Raw genomic sequence first — 25,141 nt, 5'->3', positions numbered from 1 at the left:
TTTAGCTTCATATAAAATATATCAAGAGGCTTGCAAAAACTGCAGTTAGGCTGGTCTGGGCTGTTGTTTAAATCTATGTTGAGCCTTTCAGCATTTTTGCCCTGCATTTTCTTTTATTGTATTCAGATTTATAATGATTCGAAATGATGGAAAAGTTTATAGCGTTGATATTATGCAATGCAAAGAGTTGGGCGTGTTTCTGAATAAAGTGATGAAACTGCTGTCACTAGGTATTACACATAGGTTTTGCAAATACCTATAAAGAAATAGCATGCTGCTTATGCTTTGAGATAAATAGCAAGAGCAGGTCCTGGTGGACAGCAAGGTAAACACGAGTCAGTGGTGTGGTCTCGCAGCAAAGGCAGCAGCCACGTCCTGGGCTGTGTCAGCACGCTGAGGGAAGTAATACTTCCCCTGTGCTTGTCCCCCGGTACAAGAAAGACAGATAGCCTGAAGCGAGTTCAGCAGAGGCCACCAAGATGGTGGACAGGGAGCTGGAGCGCAGGAGAGGTTGAAGGACCCAGGATCAGAGGAGGCCAACAGGAGATACTGCACAACCTTTTCCTCAGCTGGAAGCACCAATTTATTAACGTTCACACAGACAGTGAGACTCTGGAGAAAAACTTGGTGATACAGGAAATACATAAAGTAATTGGCAGACCCAGGGAAGGGGAGAAAGTATGTGCTAGTTGAGTCTGACAGGCTGTGCAGCAGGTTGTCCAAATCCAAAGGCGTATGGCAGGAAAGAGTTCTTTGCTAGGAGTGTGTATGCAGAATTGAATTGCAGATGCACCCAGAATTTGTTAAAATTGATATACATGGGGCTTAAGTGGATTCTTCTCTGCTCTGGGAAATGACATGCAATTTAGGCTTTTCTCTTCCAACTTTTTTTTAACTGAGTTTCTTGATCTCTCTTAATTCCTTACACACTATTTCTCACCCAGGATCATTGCTCAGTGCTGCAGAAGACTTTGCTTGAAAACATCTCTTATGAAAGCCACATTCATAACTGCACTCCTGTGTTGCAAATAATATTTTTCAAATTGGAAGTACATCTTTTACTTAATAACTAAAATGTGCAGTCGAATCTTTAGTGGATTTTCTGGGATATGAATGATAGCCCGGTTTGCACAGTGGAAAGGCATTGTCCAGAAATAAATTTTAGAGTTCATAGTATTTTCAGTTACTTGTATCATCCCATCCTGCTTGCGCTTGGTTATATTTTCCTTTACTTTTCTGTTAATCTCAACTTATTTTACATAGTTCATGCTTTCATCACTTAAAACCCCAAAACCAAAAAACAAACACTTACTGCTTTTGCTAGGTAACTGAATGTCATGCTCCTCTATGAAGAAGGCTTTCTTGTCAGTTGTCTGCTTCAAAATGTAGTTCCAGATTATAAAAGCAAAGCAATCTTTCCCCAGAGTTTAGTAATCCTGCATGGACTTCTCAGATTCTTTAATATGTAGTCGCTTCAAGTGCCAGGAATTGATATGAAACTGTGCAGCTGACACAGTTTGTTTATTATCTTGATCTTTGTTTTCCTAGTCAGAGAGAAAATTGAGAACTTGTTTGTTTTAATATGTAGGGTTTTTTACAACTGTAAACAATTATTTGCCTTAAGTGAGCATTAGATACTGTTTTACTTTGCATAGAACAAGTATTTTGTCTTTCCTTGTCTAAACTGAAAAAATTTCCTTGCCTAAAGTGAAAAAAATGTTCTTGAATTCTCATTCTCCTTATTCCTGAATAAGAAAATGAGGCTCTAATTTAAATCAATAACCAATAAAAATGTGTATTTTAAATGAAAGGCATTCTCTGGTACTGGAAAAAGAGGATCCTTATGCTTGATGTGTTGTAAGTGCAAAGAGTATGAACTGCAGATGTTGAATGTACAGTAATTCTACTTGGCTTTAGTTCATTAAATTAGCCACCTTGCTTTCTTCAGCTTGCTGGGAAAATTGCAAATGTGCTGGTTCGTGTCTCCTTGGCAGTTGGGAGTTTTAACAAGACATTGATTCATAGTGGACTTCCAGACAGAGTGCCACTGTTTGTCATCAAACTCTGCCAAGAACTTACCAGATGCAGTGTAATGAACTCCTTTCTTTTAGAGATGCTTCAGAAAAGAAAAAGAAACTACCAACAGTTATTGACTTTTGTTCCATAGTAGTCGTATGGAAGGAGGAAAGCTTATTCTATTTTAATCTCTCTCTCTTTGTTTGTTTGTGTGTTTGTGTGTATGTGTGTGCAGTTTCACGTGGAATAAAAGCTCTGGTGTATCTAAGGACACTTTACTATTCAGTGAGTTACTACTTGCAGCATTAATGAGTTAATAGTGGGATTTTTCAGTCATGAGCATTTTAAGCATCTGATAAGTGAATGGTAAGTATTCATTTGTTGCTGCTAGTATTGTATTTCTGAGGTGTGATGTGGTTTGGGGATTTGATGCCTTTGCAAATACCAGTGTGGTTTCTCTACATCAGTGTGCCAGCTGCTTAGGTAGGAATTGGGTAAGGGAAAGGATTTGGTCAAAAAACCAAAACAGGGTGCATGAAGATGTGCATTACATGCCCTTTTGTCATAACCGATGAGATGGATTAAAAGCTCATTGCTGCCAAAACAGACTTTTATTTTTCCCCAGCTCTCAGATTCCTTCTCCCCCTTTCCTTCTCCTGCAGGCTTCCTACCAGCTCCCTGTTTTCTGCTGGAAAATACATGTTCAGGGGACCCATCAGGAGACAATTTCCCAGTTGTACCCAAAGATCCCCATTAATACTGAAGCTCTGTGCACACATGTTGTCCCTCTATTTCATTAAGTAACACACATAGGAGGGGTGATACAGATGCTTTCTGCAACTGCTTGTACTTTCCAGTAAATTATTTGAGCAATGTGGCTCTGTGGCAGGCAGTAACTCCAAGAGTGCAGCAAATGGTGGCCAAGATCTCCCTTGTGCCCTTGCTGATCCAGTGGCCTGGTTTAACTCTTCCTCTGCCTGATGTCCCCAGCTACGGCAGCAGCTTGACAAGCGCATTGAGCTGGCACTGCTGCAAAAAGGCAGTGCTGCTGTTGCGGTAGTGTTGGTACAGGTGTTTGGGAGGCTGCATGCAGAGCCAGAGCAGGTTAAAACCTACCTGGCCGAAGAAAAAAAAAAAAAAAAAAAAAAAGAAAAAAGACTCATTCGGAACAAGGCAGTTGAGGACTGAGGAAGACCTCCGTCTTCTTTCAACACAGACAGTGTTGAAGCTTATCAGGCTATGGTGTTAGAGTTTTGTTATAACGCTTTGTAAAAATGGTGATTCCTACCACAGCTTCTTCCTCTTCTGCCTGACTGCCGTGGCGGTATTCTCATCTTAGAGATCTATATTTCATCAGCTTTAAAATACAACTCTCCCAGACAGTGTCACAACAACTGCAGTTGTAAGTAGTTTCCAAGACTGGAAATGAATTAGGCCTCTCTTATTTTCATTTCGCTTCACTAGGTTTTTTTAGAACATAGTGGATAATAAATTCAATGTGTGTTTATGGGTATCCATTTTGTTTTTGCAATTATAGATCAAAGCACAAAGGACTATCAAATTCTGAAGTCCTAAAACTTTTTAAAAGACTATCTTAAAAATTATTAATTGACAATATCCTGTAGGAAGTGTCCCATTAGAAGTCCTAGAAGATGCTGTGCTTTACTGTAAAACTTTACAAGTGTATTGGTTATAAGTAGACAGATAAGATGCTACCAAGCAAACCTTTTTACTCATTTAGCAAAATATTTTGAACTACTACTTCCTTTCAGGGAAGCCATGACTAGTGAGCACCAAGTAAAGAAAATTATTCTGTAATGATGAAAAGTTTCATTGGTGACACCACCTGTCTTCAATGCCTTTTACTAAAACAGTGCTGCTGTTCGATGCAGCAACTAAGGGAAGATTCTTGAGATGAGAACTGGGCTCTCATGGATAATTTAGGTTCAAATAGACTTCACTGGTAACTATTTGCTCAGCGTATGTTTTCACTGAGTCCTGTAATAGCTTCATCAGTCTCAATCTGTGCCCAGTGCTTCAGTCTCCCCCTCATCACCTGGATTAGCTGTTTGGATGGCACAGCAGTTACATCTACATCCACAGAATTGATCTGTATTGCCCGAGAGCTCTCTTCAAATGCACTGGCAAGACTGTATCTGATGTGTCATATACGCCTAGCGATGGCATGCCTATGAGAGACCTGCTAGCAGCTGCTGCGGAAGGAGGACCAGAAGTGAAAACACTAATTTTTGTGATGACATCCTGAGAAAGGACTCTTAACTGTATTTCCATACCCAGATGCTCATCTGTTCTGTGGGCAACAGTTTCTGTTCTATTGTTTCCTTGCTTGTTTCCCACTTCAATATCTTTGCAATACACTAGACTCGTGATTATCGTCGAATGCTTGGGTTTTTAAAGTTCTTTAACACGAAGAGATGCAAACGCTGTTGGAGGTCATAAGCTAGTATTCAAGCTGGGCATTTAAACTAGGAAATATATTCTGTTTCTTTACTACAAATTTATGGCCTAGCCAGGAGATGAGAATTATTCAGTCAGTCTTGCTGCAATTCCATGGCCATCTAAGCCCAATTTAACTATTGACTTCTGTGGAGCTGTCTTCTTTCCTGCATCTTATGCCCTGCATTCTCAACAAACTCTCTTGCTTCAGTAAATCTGCGACTTACTGGATCTTGTGTGAGCCATTTTAGTGTGCTTCACTTGGCAGAAAGGTTATCTGCCAAAAAGTTCGCTCAGTATGCAGAACGTGGGGTCTGGTGGGCGGAGGGCCAGTGCCAACAAGGTAATGAGGCTTCTGTGGTCCTTCTGTGTTTTGTTTTGTCACCAGCTTAACCCAGGGAATGTATTATTACTACTACTACTTCATTTAATGCCAGAACTTATCTACATATTCTCTTGAGATGAAGGTGATGGCTGTGGAAGAGGGGGTCATAGCCCAGCACTCACACTGGTTTAGCTCTGAAACCAGCAAATCTTTGGGTCACCACTTTTGTTTGGGTATGTTTTATTGTGCACAAAGGCTAGAAAGCAAAATCATACCTCAACTTACCATATAAAACTGTTGCTTTGTTTTCTGGCTAATACACCTAAAAATGGACGAAATGAGCATGATGCTAGGTTAAACATTAAAATGCTTGCTCTGCCTGGTGAGTGACCTGATAGTATTTGGTAGTCAGGTAGGCATCAGTCAGGTTGCGAACGTCAGCCTCCCTCACTTACCCTTTGAAGAGACTGATCCTTGATCTTACTGAATTACTTTCTAGCTCACCATTTCATCTCTCAAGATTTTATGCCTTTTCATGTTGGTGTTTTTCCTCTGAACCTTTGAGCTACTAAATTGTTACTAAACCGACAGCTTCATTTCTCCATCGTGTCCTTTTCTTGTGTTTACTTTCTTATCTTACCTGGCTTAGTAACCTGGGTACCGTCTTGCACATGTTCTAATGACAACAACCATGCTCAGCAACAAATTTTACAGTACAGTCAGGTCAAAATTATAAGACTGGGCCTCACAATACTGTTTATTTGGCCTAGGCACATAGCTTTCCATAAATCTGCAGCCATAACCTATAGGCTTTTGTACAGTGCAATTTGCATTCATCTCTGTCTTGTATTTATATCATCTAGGTGTCTAACTGCAGACATACCTGCTGAGTATATATTGATCTATTACCAAAGCACGTGAGGAATGCAATCCAGCTACCCGAGAACCAGCTCAGAATAGCAGTGAAAGAGCATAGTTTATTTTAAGACAGACTGCTTAGGGGGTGGGCTTGTAGGTAGCTTTTTGACAGCATAAAACAGTAACCACATTGTCTGTTCCTGCTCATTCCTGTGCTGTGTTTGCATAGGCATTTGTACAGCTGCAAAACAGACCAAGCTATGAAAAGTAATGTGGTGAAAAGCGATCTTCTCTGCGTTTGTTTTAACCTGGAGCAATTTCTGAGTTTGATTTGTGGTTTGACTACAGACGGCTTTGTGGGGAGCAACTGGGAGGTGGGCACGAGCAGCTGGAGGTTGGCAGCTGGCAGCTGCTTTGCCTGGTGGAAGAAGTAGTGCTGCTAAGTATCTGACCTGCACTCTCAGGACATGGTTTCACACACTGCTGCCATGCTGGGCTGGCCACTGGCTGCAGTCATCACCTGAAGGGGAGCTGGGTTTTCCCACTTACCTTCCTTTGCCTTTCAGCTACTGTCAGGATATGAGCTCTGGCACACGTCTGACCTCACGAGGAGCTACTTTAGGCAGAGAAGGGGGCTATATTTTTGCTTAGATTCTGGAAATGTGGTTAGTGTTAAATAAAATCTAATCTGCAGTCCAGACACTTTTTTGTTTAAAGTTCATTTCATAATACTAACCTTTAGAGAGAGATGTACAATTTGATTCTTGCATTTTTTAGGAGAAAGACTTTTTCCTCTCCATTGTGCAAACAGTGTTAAGAACATGGTGAAAGAACAGAGAATCACAGAATATAATCTTGAATGTTTTTCCCCCTTTTTTCTTCTGGTTTTATCTTCTATTATGTTAGATTATGTAAAATTAGATCCTTTTGGTATTCATTAAAGCATACATTTAAAAAAAGCAGTAACAAAGTGTTGAATATAGTTACAGGCTAGTTATAAATGGAGACTTACAGGCAAGTTTTATACTGCAGGCTGAAAAAAAAGAAAAAACTGTCAGCAACGTAATGGGAGAAAATGTCACACTTGTACAAGGTACACAGCATAGAGTATTAGTTTCTTAGCAGCTGTGATACTGATGGTGATAGCTAAACCTTGAAACTTCTGTTCAGCATTTTTACAAGCCAAACAGCACACTTAAAGTGGATAACCCTGCCAACAGTCATATATTCCTGTAAGTAAAGGGATTATGAAACATAAGCATTTGCACACTGGTTTTATATTGTCCGTCAAACCTGAGTAAGCTGAGACTGATCAGCTATACCATTTTTTATACTTTTATATCCAAGATTAAGTTTAGAATGACTTTCAGAATGGAAGCTATGTGGGATATGTTTCTAAAAAGAAAGTTTTAACAAACCCTTGCAGTGATGCAATGTTCAACAGCAGCTGCTAAGCAGAAATTTTTAGCTGCTGAAACTATTCAGATGTCAGAGGAATTAGATTCACTCTCAGAAAAATGAGAATACTATTTCCATGGTTTATATAATATCATGGTGATATAATGTACAAGAAAAAGAAATGATTTGGCCTTAAAATCTATGATTTGTGTGTTCTATCAATGCAGAACGCAAGTTCAGCACAGGCAAGAGTCGTACGGTATCTCCTGACCTTTCTGGAGGTGTGGTTCCACTGTAAAATACACTTATTTCTGATTTAGGAGCAACTATTTATTACAGTGTGATCTGCTGTAGCCTTGTAGGCTGAGCGCAGCATGTGATTGGGTGCTCTGGGAGAGGGGAGCGCTGTAGCAGCATTAGGGAGCACAGATGTGACCATGCAGAAGCCAGTGCTCTCCAGTGGTCCCAGAGCTGTTCTCTCCATGGCATTTGTGCCCTGAAAGTAGGGAGAGAAGCCCTGGGGGTGTGATGGTACCAGGATTATGAAAAATGCAAATGCCACCACCCATCACTACCTAATGCACCTGTTTTGTTTTTCAGCTTTTAGTGAGGTTTGCATGTCATATTTGCTGTGTCTTTACAGAAGTTATAAAGATAACACAAAAAGCTTTTATGAAAAGTCATGTAATTCGTCAGTTTGCACATGTTAATGCTCTGCACATTAACTATTTTGAAACCTTAACTTCTAGATCTCTTCTGGTGGCATAGAGTTATTTCAGACATTTTTGCTATCCCTTACCACTTCAGCAGATGTGTTGTTTGATGTTGGTAGCAAGCCTCTAGGGTGACAAGTGTTGAAAGGAAGGTGAAGAAGCAGAGTAAATAGTTTCCAAGACTTGTGATCTTTTTTTCATCCAGTTTGTGAATTAGTCAGATCTGCAGTTGTCACACTGTGTATCTGTGATTCAGAAGCATCCAAATGCATCCTGCTACCTTGTCTTGGCTCAAGTAGCAGTTGTTTATGATTCAAGATATTTTTTTTCTAATAAAGCTTTCTTCTGGGTTGTGAAATTGTAGTTAATTTTGGGCTTTTGTTCTTGGTGTAGTTTATAACAGTTCTCAGAGTGAAGTAAACCATATTTTTTTTCCTCCCCCTTTGGTATATCAATGTCTGTACTAACTCAATGTTAACATTAACTGATACTTAAGAAAATCGTAATTTATATGTAATATAAATTTAAAACTTAGAGCTAAATGATTCTAAAAGTATAGATCCTAGCCTATGTAGTTAGGTCTATGTAACAGATCACTTTTGTTCACTAGTTAGAGCCCACTGGCTAGTCTTTTGTTGGAAACAGTATTTTTGTTTGCAGAATGAGAAGCTTCAACTAATCTCTGATAGTGATTTTTCTTTTTTAAGAGGAATGGAATAATAAATATTTTTAAAATATTTTCTGTTTAATAAATGGAGTGAGCTTTCAGAGTATTCACAGAATTGTTCCAGCTGGATGAAACTTTTAGAGTTGCTGTGATTTATACTCTCTGGAGCATCATCTTGAGTCATCTTTCTCCTCCAGCCCTGACTGCTGCTTCTTCCTCTCACCTGTTCCCTAGAGGAGTGGTTAAGAGGGCTGAACCTGAACAGATAGCACCTGACTGCAGGAGAGAGTGAGGAGAATATGGGAAAGAGAGGAGTGACACCAGAAAGCACAAGTGGCTTGATTTCAGAATCACATAAGAAGGGGAAAGCTTTTGGACATTGGGACAGCACAGCAACAAAGTGCTTTATGGGTCATTTACTCCTTATTGGCTGAAGTTGCTTGTGGGCTAGGCTAGTATGTCAATATGGACTGCAGGCCTCCAACGCTGAGCAAAATAACTAATAATTCTGCCTGTTTGTTGAAGGAGCACTTACTAGGAGATACTCCCTTGTCCTCTTTATGTGTACAGCCACTTAAGAGCCACTCGCAGGAGAATTATTCTAAGTGTTTTCTATTCCCTGGAGGTATTCCTGATACAAAGCAGGAGCGCTTTCACGTGGATGAGATTCTTAAAGCTATATTTATAATTAAGTTGGGATTTTTTTTTTTTTTAATCTCTCCACACCTCTTTTTCCCACCCCACACTTCCAAGTGTTTGAAGAGAGGCCAGCTTTCTGGCATGTCTGCTGTAGTTCTCCTATTTCTGGAGAGCTTCCAGGGGCAGAGATTTCTGGCGGGTTGTCAAATGTATCAGGCAGGGACCACAAGATGCTCCTGTCAGTGGCATTGGTGCATTCCTGCTCTTCTCTGCATGTCACTGAGCAAAAATGCAGAAGCTCACCTCTGATCTTTTGTATTCTCTTTTAGACTGAAGAGTTTCTTTTTAGGCTGAAAATATTACTCACCATGTGTTTATGATAGTTATTTGTTGTTGTCGTGCTGGCTGACTGGGTTTTGAGTTCTTTGGAAAACTCAGTGGGCTAATGAGTGTTCATATTGGGATTTTTTTTAAGGACTTTATGCTAGATAAGCTCACCTCTAAACTCATTTCTTAGCTGCAAAATGGAAGCCAAACTGCTAATAGGAACTGTCTACCTTAAATTTCTGTGTGAACATGGGTATATGTTTGAATGTGCATGTAAGCGTGCAGTATTTCAGCCTTCTCTGACTCCATTTGCTGAGGTTGTTGGATACCCTCAGTGTGTTACAGCTGAGGCAAGCTGGTGGATGCCCCACTTAGATTTTAAATTTTTTTTACGTAGAGCAGCTCAGAGAACAAATGGAGAAAGAGACTGATACTGGCTTTGATAGAATTTTCTACCAGTGGTGAACTGTGACTAGCTATTAAAGGCAAGCAGCCAGCTGTGGTTAGTTGGAAGGGCATATCTGTTTGTAAATCTGGGTCCCTGTGATCACCAACTGGATACTTTTGCTTCTGTTCTGTAGCAATACACCTTGATACGTCATTTTTCTGTATGTAAACTGTGGACAGCTTAGTCCTTTTTTTCTTTTTCTGCAGTATGCATTAGGGCTGGTTATTTCTGTTCTTTAAGGAATAGAAGTGATCACACTAAATTGTGTAGCAGATTTTGAATAGGCCCTGATGTTTGCTATTTGGCTGTGGGTTTCATGTACCCTGCTTCCTTTGTGATTGCTCAGAGTAAAATCAGTCATAGCTACAACGATGCAACAATTCTGTCTGTAAACGGTGAGTATAAGATTAAATATTTTTAAGGAATGCAGTTATTATCATTTTTTATGATGAAAAGAGAAAAAGACTGGTAACTTGCTTTAGATGCTAGAAGTTTGTAGTAGACAGAAAATTAGACCTACATCTTCCAAGTCTTTGGCTAGTAATAATATGGTCATTCTTCCTTGCTTCATATTCTGCTGTAAGTCCGGTTAATTGATTTTTGAGGGTACTTAGCTTCTTATTATTATAAATAACTTTTAAAAATAATGATAATACTGGATGATCCTTGGTTTTGGAATCAATTCTGGAGAGGAGGATAGCAGTTCATTATGATTTTCTTGTCTCTAGTTACTGATTGCTCAGCTTTGAGAAAACTTTTCTTGGTTCAGCTTAACTAGTCCTTTATGTTACCTTATCTCTTAACTTTGATTGACTCTCCTACATGCACAATCTTCCCCCCCCCCCCCCAGATGAATAGTAATATGGCTTTATTCTTAAGAGGCCTAAGCTGTAAAAACCTCATGCATAAATTGGGTAAGTTAGCCAAAATGGGGTCAAAAGTTAACAGTATCAACCATCAGCTGATGGAGAGCTTTATCTTTCCATAGCAGTTTATAGTGTTTACAGAATGTCAGATTAAGAGCTGGAGGAGTTTTGCCCCGTTGTAGTATCACTCCACTGTATTCAGTGTGAAATCCTTTTGTAGGAATAAAAGGATACTTAGAATGGTATATAGGGCAGAATATGCATTGCAGTTTTTTTTTCTCACACTTTACCTGATGTAGAAAATTTAGAATCTTTCGTATTCTCTTTTAGACTGAAGAGTTTCTTTTTAGGCTGAAAATATTACTCACCGTGTGTTTATGATAGTTATTTGTTGTTGTCGTGCTGGCTGACTGGGTTTTGAGTTCTTTGGAAAACTCAGTGGGCTAATGAGTGTTCGTATTGGGAATTTTTTTTTAAGGACTTTATGCTAGATATGATATGTGAGCAAAAAACCTTGAATAGGTTTCAAGTTTTATCTCTACCTTTGTCCTGGAAACTGTGGGATGCATGTGGAGTTGGTACTTTGCTTGCTAGGGGGAAATTATTGCTGCTTTCTTGTTTTCAGGGAGTAGTTTATTTTGTGAATTGCTATTAGACTTCTGCATAAGAGATGGTAGAAGCATGTAATTTCCATGATAAATAGGCAATGTGAAGGTATTGCCACTTCTTTGTACCTGTGATGAGAACAGCAGCTACCAGATGTCCCTTATAACAGAAATCAGAGACCTGTCTAGTGAGGGAAACATGTTTAGTTCTGTCCCCAGGCATGTGGGTTGAGTTGTATGTGTGTGGTTAGATCTGTTGCAAGTGTTTTCCTAACTACATGCTTGATGTCATCTGACTCTACTTCAAACTTGCAATCCACTCGTCAAGGCTGCAAAGAAAGAGTGCAAATTAAAGGTCAGGCACAGACATACACATTTCTTGTGGTAGAATTACAAGATGAAGGGTGTGGGGTGGTGCACTGCTAGACTTGAAACTATGAAACATCAAGGAGGTAATTCACAGTGGTGTGGCAAGTGCAGGAAGTGACACAGAGATAATAATTACAAATTAGCATAATGCTCTTAGGCATTTGAGTTAGAGCCTCTTCTGCAGCCTTTTGTATGTCAGAAGATCAGGGTGGATCAGCAGTCTTCCCTGGCCCTGGGAGAATCTGAAGGTCATTCATCATTTAATGTTTTCTGAGTGAAAAGTTTTCTTTGCATTTAACCTTTAATCTTGTTTTCCATTTGAAAATGCAGTATACTGTATCTTCTTGATATTTTGGTGGCAGGAGGGTTTGGAAAAAAATGTCACTGTGGAAATCTCGCTACAGTTATCCCCAAAGCCTAATACAACAGCTTGTTGTTTCTAGGTTGTAGTAATTGAATGATAGAGGAACTAGATCTCTTTTTCTGTGCTATATTATCCTGCTGCAGACCAGGAACTCTGAACTCTGCTGGACCGCTTTGTGTGCTGGCAGGCTCGTAATCCTGAACAAACTGAACACTGGGGCTGGTCTAGCACCTTAAAAGTGATCTTGAGGAGTCAATCCCTCCAGCTGTAACAGAAGTACGCTTATGATAAATAATCTATTGACAGAATGAATATGTGTGAGATATCTCATAACTAGATAGCATAATTATCCAGATGATTGCCCTTCTTGTTTCTTTAACTGGATAGAGAGCACTAAAGAAACTAAGGATTTTGGGGAGAAAATGCAGGCAAGGAGACAAAGAAGGAGGAAAGTAGTATCCCTTTATGTAGTGTGCTTTATCTTGGTCCGTGTTCAAAGTGTTTAGTCTTTCTCTCTTCTGCTAACCTGCATTGTCTTTTGTACATTTTTTTGCCTCTCAGCACCTTTCTGCTCAGCAGCTTCTCAGCTGCTGATTGATTTTGTTTAACAAACACCTTTTATGCATGCTAATCAGTTGGTATGATCATATGGCCTGTTTAAATTCTATTAAGATCATGTTAATTAAGTTACAGATTTATACCTGTTGTGCAGGCAAATCATGTGTGCTGTTTTGCATTAAGTTGCCCTCTGATACTTGTACATGATGAATGACTGCATCTACCAACCAGTATAATAGTAACTGCTTTAAAAGAAGAAATTTGATTCCATCAGAAGTGCAGTGACCAGATGCATGTTGTGACATTTCTGTCCTTCAAGCAATGACAGTTGTTAGAGACATGTCCCTGTGTTCCCTTCTGTTGGTACATTGCCAGTACATTGCGTATATGGCTAGGTTTCTCTGATAATGTATAAAGATACTTCCTGTGAACAGGAATATGTTTGAGAACCTTTTGATGATGTGGCATCCCTTTATGCTAATAATACACAATTAAAACATCAACTAAGAACTAATTAGGAATTAAAACATCTGGAAAGAAGAGAAATGAGATTGTGGGACCTGAATCTCTATGCCAGCATGAAAAATATACGGAAGTGTTGCTGTTTTTCTCTGTCTTCAGTCAATGTGCTTTAACTGTGGGATCTGGAGATTTATGCCAGTTGCCAGGTAGAGATGGGCAGTTTGGCCACTACCTGAGCTCATGCCCGAATGGCATCTGGCTGGAAAGCAGTTATGTGAGCGCTCTGGAGGCGGCAGCAGGGCTGCGCAGCATCCCTGCGCTCCTGGCTCCCTGGTGGCTCCTTGACAGCTGCTCTTAAGGGTGGTTGCTGCGTAGGCTGTCTGTCTTTTCTCTGCTGCGGCATTTCAGTCACTCAAGCTCATTCATGATAGGTAAGTGAGAACGGAAAACTGCAGCAGGAAAGTTCTCTTATTTCAAAAGACTGTTGAACTTCTTTTTTCCTGTAATAAACTTAATTGCTTCCTATGCATTTGCATGGTAGCATGGAAGGGATAGCTTACCATTTGCTGTGTAATTTAGTTTCATAAAATGCTTTGGGACGGTAAACTTTTCAGTATACTGAGCATTTAATTTTTGTGGGGGTTTTGGAAGGGAGGGGAAATATACGCACTTAGCACTTCTCATTTTTTTCCCCAAACCTGTTGGACACCTCTTCCACGCTGCTTTTGAGATTTCACGTGCACGCTGGGAAAAGTGCTCCTCCCATCCCTTTCCCTTCAGCATGGTGCTCACAGAGGAAAATGGAGTAAAGGGGTACTCTGGGGTGTGGTGGGGCTTTTTGCCCCTGTCTTTCTTCCTGTTTTGATTGACTTTGCAGTAGCAGCAGCTGTGAAAGCCAGTGGGGAACCTCCCCTTGTGCAGGGAGATGGGATATGGACAGGGAAACAGCCAGGGCACTGGAGAGGCATGACAAATGCCATCTCCCTGGGGAAAGTCATAGGCTGCACAAGTGTTCAGGGCTTGCACTGGTTTCTGTTAGGGTTTGAGCTGCATCTGAAGGTTGCCAGATAGATCAGCTGAAGCTACCACATGGAGTGGCTAAATTTGTTTATTGGAAGCTCATGTTTATTTGTTTATTGGAAGCTCTCCAGTAAAGAACTAAAAGACAAATGCTCACAATTCTCTTCTGAGGATTATACTGAGATGCAAGATAAAGTGTAAAAGGCAGGTAGAAAGACTCAGACAAACCAGAAACAACTCCCCTCCCACCCCAAACTCCTCAAGCACTAGTCAAACATGCTGATTTTTGTGATTGTCTTGGTATTATTTTTCTTGTGTTGGAAAAATGGACTAAGGCCTGGGCTTTCCATGGTGTTTCAAGATTTCTGGGCAGCCTTTTTGCCATTTTCGGGGTCTCAGATCTTGGGAACTCATATGTCTATGTTTTGCAAGGAGGAGTTGTAATTTTGTACCAAGATTTGTCTAAAATATATGCATATGTATATATATATATATATGTGTATATATACATATATATATATTTCTTGGTCAATATTTCTGACAGATTGTCCTATGGAGATAGCCGTACTTGTGAGTTTGTTGGAAAATATTTTTTTTTTCTGTTATAGTGCCTTGTTACTGTTTAAAACAGTTTGAGAGAGCTTAGGCTCAATAGAAACAGGTTACTGTTTGGGTAGTTTTTACACCTGTGAAATTAGACTGGAGTGAGTTCTTTTGGATTGGTCTATTGGCAAGGCATTTAAAATGTGTCTGCTGAATCTTCCTGCCTTGGAGTTTGTATTGTGGCAGAAGTAATTCAGACCCTCTAAGATGACACTGAAAAAATGAATTAGATTTTTTAAGTGAAACGAGATGATCTCTGCTGCTCTGAGCTAGCTGTTCCGTCCGTTGTTTGGCAAGGGCATGTCTTCATGTTATCTGCCAAGGAGCCTTTCCTCTTGCTATCAGATAAAGTTTTGCTAACCTCGGAATGGCAGGACCTGATTTTGAACATTGCAATAGAGAGACTCTTGTCAAATTATTTCTTAAGATTAGTTGAGAACTAATCTTAATTAGTTTGAGTTTAGAAATGTTTCATTTGTGGTCTTATTTTGTTTACACATGCCTGCAGATCTTTGAAGTATGTAACCGATTATCTGTTTGCGTCGATTTCTACATCATCCGTGCAAATATCATATTAGAAGTATCAGGATGAGAATGAAAGTCATAAACTCTGAGTTTGACTCTGAAACTCTTCATTCCCCACGTTGACGGTCCGAGGACACATTTTGAGGAAATGCTGGTTGAGTAAGTAGGACTTAATCAAGTACTGAGCAACTTTGGCAAGTTTTGCAGTCATTTAACCCCTAGAAGATACATTTCTAAACTATGGATGAGTGATATATTGAGTGCCCTATGTTATATAACGCCGCAGGTGAAAATGAGTGTAGAAAAAATGGAAATTTAGTATATTGTAAACAGTAAAGAAACAATTTTTTTTTCACTTTAGATATGAAGTGTGATCTGCTCAAGTGTACAGCACAAAATATGTGTATGCTCATATATATCCTTAAAACATACCCAGGCTTTGTTTAGGGCTGATCTTGCATCTCCCTTGATTTCAGATTATATATTATGAACCAAAAACTGTGCAGAGGACAATAAAGATAAACAAAGGTCTTCAACTTCCTATGAAAAATGTTCATGCTTTTCAGCTAAGAAAAGGAGACAGCTGAATGAGGGATGTGGCAGTGGTCTATGAAATCATGAGAAGGTGGTTAAAGGAAGTAGGGAAAGTTACTCACATTTCACACAGTGTAACAACTGGATGCCATAAAATGAAAGACAACTGATCTAAAACAAACAAAAGGAAGTACTTTTTCAAAAGGTACAGAAATGTATTTTGCAATTTATTACCTTAGGATGTTGTGGTGTCCAAATTCTAGATGAGTTTGTAAAGTGACTGGATTAATCTATGGGCAGACTGTCAAGGCAATTGAACACCAAGAATTCTGTTACTGTCTCTGCCCTAGGAAGTGTCTGGGTTGCAGATTGTCAGAAAGGAGGAATACTTACAGGAGGAATTACTGCTGTGAGCCGTTATGTTCTTTAGTCCTAAAACATCTCATTATGGGGAAAAAAGGAGAATGTCATAACTCCTGTTTCAAAAAAAAAAAAAAAAGAAAGAAAGAAAGAAAAGAAAAAAAGAAAAGAGAAAGAAAAAGAAAGAACCATCTCACAATGGAAATAGCTAAATGAAACATATCCTTGTTTACAGAGAAGAAGTCTGACATCAGAAATGTTAAAATGTTAAAAAATGTCGTATCTAGCTTCAGAAAAATGAAGTGAAAAATCTCATGCACTCTTCCATTAGGAGAAAGTATTGAAAGACATGTTGAAATACTTTTGTGTTGTCCATCCAAAGAGACAATAATTAAATTATCCCAAATGCTATAAAATCCTACAAAATGAAACAGCCTAACATTAGTGTTCCATTATACTGCTGCTTCTTGTACTTTCTGCATAATTTTTGCAAGTACTGAGGAAAACTTGTATAGCCTGGTGAAAAAATGTAAAACTGAGGAGTTAAATAATAAAAGTTTGGAATATTTTTTGTCAAAAGATGTTACATTATTTTTCTTACTAGTGTTGTTTTTCCTTACCAGTGTATTTTTTCCTTGTGTCTTTATGTCTAGCTTACTCTATCATTAATTTAATGATGACATATGTGCCTGAAATATACCCAATGTTATACAAATAACTTCTGCAAGACTCTGAATATCCTTATAAAAAAGTCCATGATACCTTTGATTGTGAGTTAGCAAGCAAGCTTGCAGACACAAAAGGAATAAGATTTCTTTTTTCCCCTAGTGAATTACCTTCTGTTTAGAGCGAAATAGTAGCAAGGTAAGTTTTCATCTGTGTTCATTTATAGGGATAGCTTGCTCAAATGGCATCTGATAGTTTTTGGAACTGGCCTACAGTGTGTAAGAAGCATACTAAACAGCTACAATAAATAATTTGTCCTTTATGTTGAATTGTGCACCTATTTTGAAACCCTTACGTGTGCATATGTTGCATGGTTTGCACATAGTATTTTATATGTGTTCTAGCTAGTAAACTTTATAGTCAAAGAAGTTAGTTTTCTGCAGTGGGTGCAGTGTTGGGTGTCTGCCCCTATCTGAAAGGGAGAATTAGCAGGCTATGTGGGAATGCATGGGAGGATCTGAAACAGAAAAAGGCAGACAGAACATCTGGCTCTTGACTTTGTGAGTAGTTCACCCATATCAGTTCATAAATATCTGAAGGAATTCTCATGCAAAACCACGGATGGGATGCAGATTTCAGAACCAGAAACCTCATTCACTTCTAAAATACAGTCCTTAATTTTACATTTTTATACAGGGTTGCCTTTAGCTGACAGGGATTTTTGGGGTTTAGTAATCTAAGAAATATTTTTCCTACTGATAGTGCTTTCCTGTTTATCGTTGCTCTTCGTTTGTAAATAGGAAATGGAGGAAACAAAAATTGCCAATTTCAATTTGCTGAATTTAGTCCTGCACATTGCAGGCAATTTATATAGTAAATGTATTTCACCATACAGAGGCATTGCTAACGTACTTGTTACAGTGCTTTCAGTTTGTTAAATTCGAGAATATGTTGTTGTCTTTAGGGCAGATAGATGCAGAGCTGGAATGTGCTCTCTGTCTCTTCCTATTGCTCTTTTAATTGGATGAAAATTATCTTTTGGGTGAGATTATAAACTACTTCCTATTTTTTGTTTTTATTGCATTGACTTGAATTAAAGGAATAAGCAGTGAGACTTTATCAGGCATTGGACTTTCAAAAGTACAAGCCTGTCCTTGCTCTGTAGGCATATTCAGAAGCGAAAGATAATTTATTCTTAGAGAGCAGGACTTCAGAGATGTGAAGGTAGAAGCACAGCCTTACTGTGCTTGGAGAATACCGGGGAGAACTGGGATAGTATTGCATAAAAGCTGTTCAGTCCCTTTAATTAATTATAAACTTAACAAGGCTGGGGCTGCATTTTTTGACAAGAATTTTGTTTGATTTCACTTAAAAGTAAATGGCAGAAAGGATAATAACTAATTGATGAATCACTTAGGCTGTTTTATTTGCCAAAACTCAAGGTGATTGAAATAGTGATTTATAATACTCTGTTAAGGTGATAAGTAATACATTCTGCCTTTCTGCACTTATTTATATTGTTTTCCCATAGGCAGCTGTAGTATACAATTTTGACTTACAGGTTCATAGAAAAATAAAGTTCAGCTCAAATCTAGGCCCAAAATCCAAAGTCCATATTATGAGGAGTGAAAATAACATGATTTATAGTTGTGAGTCTTTGTTTGGAAAATAATTTATAAGGGAATTCAGAGTACTTGTAAATTATACCTGAAGAAAGATTCTTGCAAGTCGAAGCTGCCAAATTTTCGAAAATACATAACCTGACTAAGGCTTAAATAGTCATAGTGACTCTTAAAAAAAAAAAAAAAAAAAAAAAAAAAAAAAAAAAAAAAACCAAAAAAAACCCAACTTTTTTTCTCTTTGAGACTTGTAGTAGCTGCATTTGTTGTTGAGAAACTTGGAGATGGGAGGCATGATCCTACTTTTTTATGCCTCAGTTATAGAGTCTCAATACCCTCCAAGAATCCAAAGTTAAGTGAAGTTGTAGATTACTCAGTTTTTCTCTTCCTGTATGGAAGAGTTCTCATGATGCCTCAATCTCCAAAGAAGGAAAAGCTTTTTCCACAAAGATGTATGGTGAAAGTGAGTTCTTAACATTGAAACAAATACTGCAGATGAAACAGTATCTTACTATGAGCACTCCTAATAGAAGGCTTTTCCATTACTAGCAGAGCCACTTTTTGTAGGTGTCTAGATGAGGAACTGTATAGGCTGGCTCATTTTTTTTTCTAGTTTGTGAGGAGGAAGCAGAGCAAGCAGGAATTCTTAGGTACCTCCTCTAGGAAGTGAGAAAATTTTGCTGCCTTGATACCATCATGGTGAAGACAGAGGGAAAAATGAAACAGCTGAGAAATGGGAAATGTGTGTCGGGGAAAGGGAGAGCTTGCTCTAGAGAAAGCCAGCATGTTAGCTTAGTTTCTTCAGAGCGAAGACATGAATTACACATACAGTTGTGGTGTCTTCTGCTGTGTGTACGGATTATGTCCTTTTGGTAATAAAACAGGTATTGATGTTGGATTTATACAGGCAATAGACTTGCTAACTTTCCTTCCAATACTAATATGCTACTAAGCTAAGGATGAGACTATTCCGTATCATAGAAATCATAGACTGGTAAGGTTGGAAGGGACCTCTGGAGACCATCTAGTCCAACGCTCAGCATAGCACTGTATGGGGATTGAACCCACAATCTTGGCATTAGCAACACCATGCTCTAACCAGCTGAGCTAATGGTTCATTTATATTTATATTTAGTGCTTTTACTGAATTGAGAAAACAATGGAGCTAAGCAGGAGCTAAAGCTGCAAGGAGTGAAGGGGCTAGCCTGTCCCTCTCCCGACACAAAAGCCTGGCGATGGAAGCGCAGGGCTCCCTGTCTTATGGCCTGTTCCAGTTCAAACTTTAAAAAAGGGTAGTGACTCTGTAGTGAAAAATGTTAACAAAAAATGTTATTAAAAAAAGGATACCTGTTCTTGATAATAATGAAGAAGCCAGAGGTGGTGGCAAATAATAAGAGTGAATTTTCAAATAAGAGGAGTTGCAGAAATGAGAGTATTGCAAACAGAAAACCTCATTTTGGAAATGGGGTCAGCATTATCTTTCCTGCATTAATTCCTCAAACAAAAGTTTTCATTTCTAATTTAAAAAGTGATACTTGGACTATCCGTTGCTTCAGGCCTACAGTAGTCTGAGACTTTAAAGAGAAAACCAGAGGGAAATGCATGATTTGAGCTGAGAACTACATCTGCAAGACTGTTTGCTTGAGATGCTTGTAACCTTTGTAGGGTAAGGCAGAATATCAGGAATTACTAAGATACTAGGTCGATTTTCAGTGACTGAAAGCATCTGCTTTAGAAGTGTGGAAGAATAATGTAGAAGAGGTTTTTGTACCCTCTCCCCCCCCCCAAAAAAAAAAAAAAAAAAAAAAAAGTTTGGAGAAGTGTAATCAGAGACAGTGTGATTAATGATCTGTTACACTGTTAATCAGTAAACTGGGGTCCCAGTAGTGCATGTACAGAGAGGTGGGTTTGTTTGCCCCCATCTCACCGTTGGTACTGAGGACTGACTAGTTAATAATGTTTCTGATACACTGTAGACAGTGTAAAATCAATATTTCAAACTGATTTTTACAGAAGTACTTGGATGCAAGAAGTCATCAAAAAGCCTAAAATGTTAAATCAGCTTTAGTATGTATTAATACTTTGGACTCCTATAGTGCCAATCTTATTAAAATGGGTAAATGAGATAACTGACAAAAGCATAATCTTGTTAATATTTTAAATGTTGTCAATTTTAAGATTTGTGAAGTTAGGGGAATGTCAAATGCAGAAGTAGGTAGGAAATATATATATATGTATATATTATATTAAAAGGTGGAAGCAGTTTTAAAAGTGTAGATGAATCCTTTCCTCTGATTTTTTTCAGCCAGACAGAAAAAAGGCTGCTTATTCCTGTGATCTCTTTTCACAAAAGTTCCTATTTCCAGTCTTGCAGAGATAGGGGAGAGAGACTTAAAACCATTATGTATGTGATACAGGTACGTAGAAGTTGTTACAAACTGAAGTGTAAATCTTTCGTTCATCCATAGCTTTGACACAGTGCAATTACTTGAGGAAATTCTATCCTTGCAGAAGGGAATAGGAAACTTAGCTCTCATTAATAAATGACTCTCTCAGAATAAATGATTTTTCAAAGATGATCAGGAATTTTGAAGGTAAAAATGAATTACAATGCTCAAGACTAGTCTTTGTGAAGCAGTTTTGACTATAAAAGGAATGAGATGTATCATCATGTAATGCAATTTTCATTCCATAGAACTTTTTTTGTACAAGCATAAAAACAAATACATGCTTTATTCTTGCAAATAATTCATTTTAATTGGACTTTTCAGATTTATCATGTTAATCATACGTTAATTCTTTCAAAAATTGTTGCTGTTGTGTATATTGGATAGTCAACGTTCAGACACCTACCTGTGTGTGTCTCGCAATTGGTTTGCTTCAGGACTTCCCATGCCAGCATAATACCCCAAGCTAAATGGTGGTGTCATTACCAGATGTCGACATGTTTTATTTTTATAAGAGTTTCTTAGATAAAGAACCCTGTAATTTCTTGCAATTACCACCAAATTTAATTCCAGGCATGGTTAAGTGTAACATGGGTGAAGATTAAGAAATCTTTTTTAAAATAATATTAATAGTTTAAATTTTATTCTGTCAGTTTTGTTAGTTGCAGATGTTTCAGTGTAATGTAAAAACTGTTTTCCTATGTTATATTGGACTAACACTAACATGTCATCAGGGAAAAAAAACAGAACAGAAACTAGAAATTGCAGCTTAGCAGGTAAAAGATAGAGCTTGTATAAGAAATAGTTTTACTTTTTGAGCAGATCTGTGATAGAGTGTGTTATTTTTAATCCTTGAAAGCATTTCCTCTTCTATTCTAAGTGTACTTTACCTATTTCCCAAGAAAAAGGAAAAAGTTTTCTCTTATTCCTTTCCATCCATTTATTCACCTGCTGAGTTTTGAAGTGGGACGAATTGTGACTTGCAGATCAAATTAAACAGTCTCTGGAGGAAAACATGAGAATGGCAACGTTTATCTAAGAAAAAGGGAAATGGAGAAGCCGAAGAGCTGTTTTCCTTGCATTAGATATGTCAAAGTGCCTTTTTGATTTGTTGGGGGGAATACCTCATGACTGTCAAGTATTGGTTACAGTTTTTTCAGCCCTTAACATACATACCTTTCCCCCATGTGTTTCTAACTCTTATGACTTCAAGAGGTATTTAATAAGCTTCATGTAAGCATTTACAGTTATCTAATAGCACCTGAAAATTGCTTACTAAATGGCAGGAGGAAGTTTTATTTGCATTCCGTATCTGATGTTAAATCTGCTAATCCTCCGCGGAGTCTGCGAGGAAAAACAATGCAGACAGACTTGAATTCTATTAAAATCAGAAATCAAGCACACTGCTTCCCTCTGTTCAGTTACACACTGCAAATAAAGTTTAAAACCTGGAATGTATTGTTTCAGTCATTATCTTCCTCAAGACTTTCTTGAAATGTTATTTATAAAAGTTGTTTATAAAGCTTCTGTCAACAGTCCTTCGCTCTTGGGCCTTTTTCCCTTGCCCCACGAAAACTGTGATTCCTTGTTTTCTCTTGTCTGCGAGAAGGTAATCTTCTGTATTGTGACAGTTTTTTCTTTCACTAATGAGAGTTCTTAATTGCTCTTAATTAAATGTTTTCTCATGCTACTGGATAATTTTTTTATGAAACTATGGAGAAAATATGCATTTTAAAGATTTGGGGTAAGATATGAAAGCCAGTTTTTTTGCTATTTCAGCATTTTGCTGTTCTGTTTGAAAATGACCTTTGGTGCAGCTGTGTAAGTAAGACTATGTCAAACAGCATTCATTATTTATAGGCCTTGTTATTAAACAAGGACGCTTTTGACTACAGTAAATCGTGAGGTCAATTGGCTGTTTCACACTAACTGAGGACTACACTTTTTTTTTGTATTATATTCTCTAAAATTTTCCATGTGGCGTGAGCTACTCTGGGGAAAGCAATAGGAACTTGGGGGAGGGAAGCAGGCTTGAACTGGTAGAAAGCTGGCACAAGTGTAATTGTGCTTTTTATTTGCTCTCCAGGTGCATCAGATCAAGTTACAGACCAGTTTTCCCTATAAAGGCAAGGTTTTCTCAACCTCTTGTAGAAATTACAGAAAATACGTGTTAAGGAAATAAACTTTGCAACTGTTCTGCATTGAAGTGATTCAATACTCCAACTTCCTACAGCGTAAATATAGAAGAACTAGCTGCCATTGACCTGCGTGAGATGCACTGAAATTTGCAATCATTTGATTGAAACTGGCTTTACCGATTAAAAGTAACTTCTTTTTGTGGTATTCGAAGAACGTAAATAGAGCTATTTTGCAAGGGGACCAAAAAGAAGGATGTTGACATTGGATGCACAAAAAAGACTCTTCTTGTAGTGCAGTCAAAAAGGCTCATTGCAGGCTGTGGACATTGAGAGCCCGATGCTCCTATTGGAGTGGATGGAAACTTTCATCTGTGGTTTTCAGGGAACACAAGAGTAAGCAAATTAGCAGCAAGAACATGTGCCTCTGAAAACTAGTATCACCTTCCATCAGAGGAGTTGTTTTTATTGTATAGGAGTTGCTTTATTTTCAGCTCCACATAGCATCTGCGGGTCCCTTTTTGTCTTATTTTGTTTATAATAAAATCAAATATGCATCTGTTCTTATTTTTGAGCAAAGCACTCATTCTGTATATACAGACGTTTATTGCTGTCCTTGCAAAGGATGCAGAGAATGAGATGGTATCAAAAATTTTATCAGTCTCCCCCGGGGTTTGGTGGCCAGTTTATCCTGGCACAGGTAGCAGTAGCTTTGGAGCAGGCTTATTTTAGTATTGTGCTGATGGCTGTGACATGCTCTGTCAGCTGTCGTCCTCCGAGTTAAACGGCTGGGCAGAGGCAGGTAGGAAAACAGGGCTCCATACAGTACAATTCTTTATTAAATACAGCTTTAATCCCCTTCTGTGGGATGAATGGACTGAATGTAAGAATGGCTGTACTGAATCAGACCAAACATTTCACTGTTCCATATTTTGACTCCAACAATGGATGACAGGAGATACCTATGGGAAAAAACAGGAAAGGGCAACATTTAAATAGAATGACAGGGAGGATGTGTCTTCTACATATGAAAAAAAAGGGGAATTATAAAACACCTGGCTAATTCAATTGTGTCTAATTAGGTTTTGTATTCTCCCATGTTTTGGTATGTTTGGTTTTTAAATCACTATATCAGAATATGCATGAGAATTCTCATTTAGGTGGGAGAGGAAGAGCTCCCACATGGGCCTTCGGGCATCTTTAGTTGTTAGGGTGCTTTTAGGTGGCTCTTTTCATGGAAAGTATATTTTTGTAGGAAATAATAAAGAATTTTTGTAGGAAATTCTTTATTGTTTCCACTACCTAGGACATTCTGTAGTTATATTGACTGTAACTTTGCTCATCCATAGTAACAGTTGAGATATTAAAGAGTTTTGGTGCCATGTAGTGATTCCTTTCCTTGAGTGGAGCATTGAAACCTGATCCAAAATGTCTTAAAGTAAAAGTGTTAGCTGGAGTAATATGCAGGATTATTGTGCACAAAGAAAATAAGAAATTTGTCACTTGGAAGCTCTCTCACCTATTGACACTGACGTAAAAGCCTATTCTGTGAGCAAAAATTGATCTAAAGAATCTTAGATACAGAGGATAAATAGTATAGCTTTAAGGCATGATAGTATAAAATAGTATAAAATAAACTTCATGTAAATTAAACTTTGTGTAAAATAGAAGGAACTTGAGGAGAGAGATGTTGTCTCTAACATAAACTGTTAAGCTAAGAATGCTAAAGGAAGGAGAAATTAAGTTGAATAGTACTGGATCGTTCATCATTTGTCTCTTCTTCCACTTCTTGTCTTTTCTTCCACTGCATCTTCCTTTCTTTCTTTTCCTTTTTTTCTATCATGGATAATACCATATTCTACTAATCCGTCTTGGAAAATATTAAAAGGTTGTGGGTAGGCTTTGGAGCCTGTGCAATAGCTCTGTGATAGAGAATGGCCTTGGTTAGCTTGTCAGCAGCAAAGCAGCAGGTCATGATGCGTGGGCTTGTGCGTCTCAACAAATTTTAAAAAGCACTAAAGCTAAGAACACATTTGAAATGCATCTTGGGTGTGTAGGCTAGGCGGAGACAAGTCAAGTGGTTTATAAACAGTCTGTATTTAATGTTGCAGAATATTACCATGTAAACACTCAGGCTTAATCAGAAAGAACTGTAACTAC

The 25,141-nt window shown here is 38.3% G+C and overlaps 1 protein-coding gene across 1 annotated transcript in view; it reads left to right on the top strand.

Annotated features, from left to right (window-relative positions):
* Positions 1-25,141, top strand: part of LYPD6B (LY6/PLAUR domain containing 6B) — a 55,223-nt gene that overhangs the window by 21,049 nt on the left and 9,033 nt on the right. The gene's annotated exons all lie outside the window — the stretch shown is intronic.

Source organism: Rhea pennata, chromosome 6 (assembly GCF_028389875.1).
Source record: "Rhea pennata isolate bPtePen1 chromosome 6, bPtePen1.pri, whole genome shotgun sequence".
NCBI classification, from domain to species: Eukaryota; Metazoa; Chordata; class Aves; order Rheiformes; family Rheidae; genus Rhea; species Rhea pennata.
This window is presented reverse-complemented; position numbering and strand designations above follow the sequence as displayed.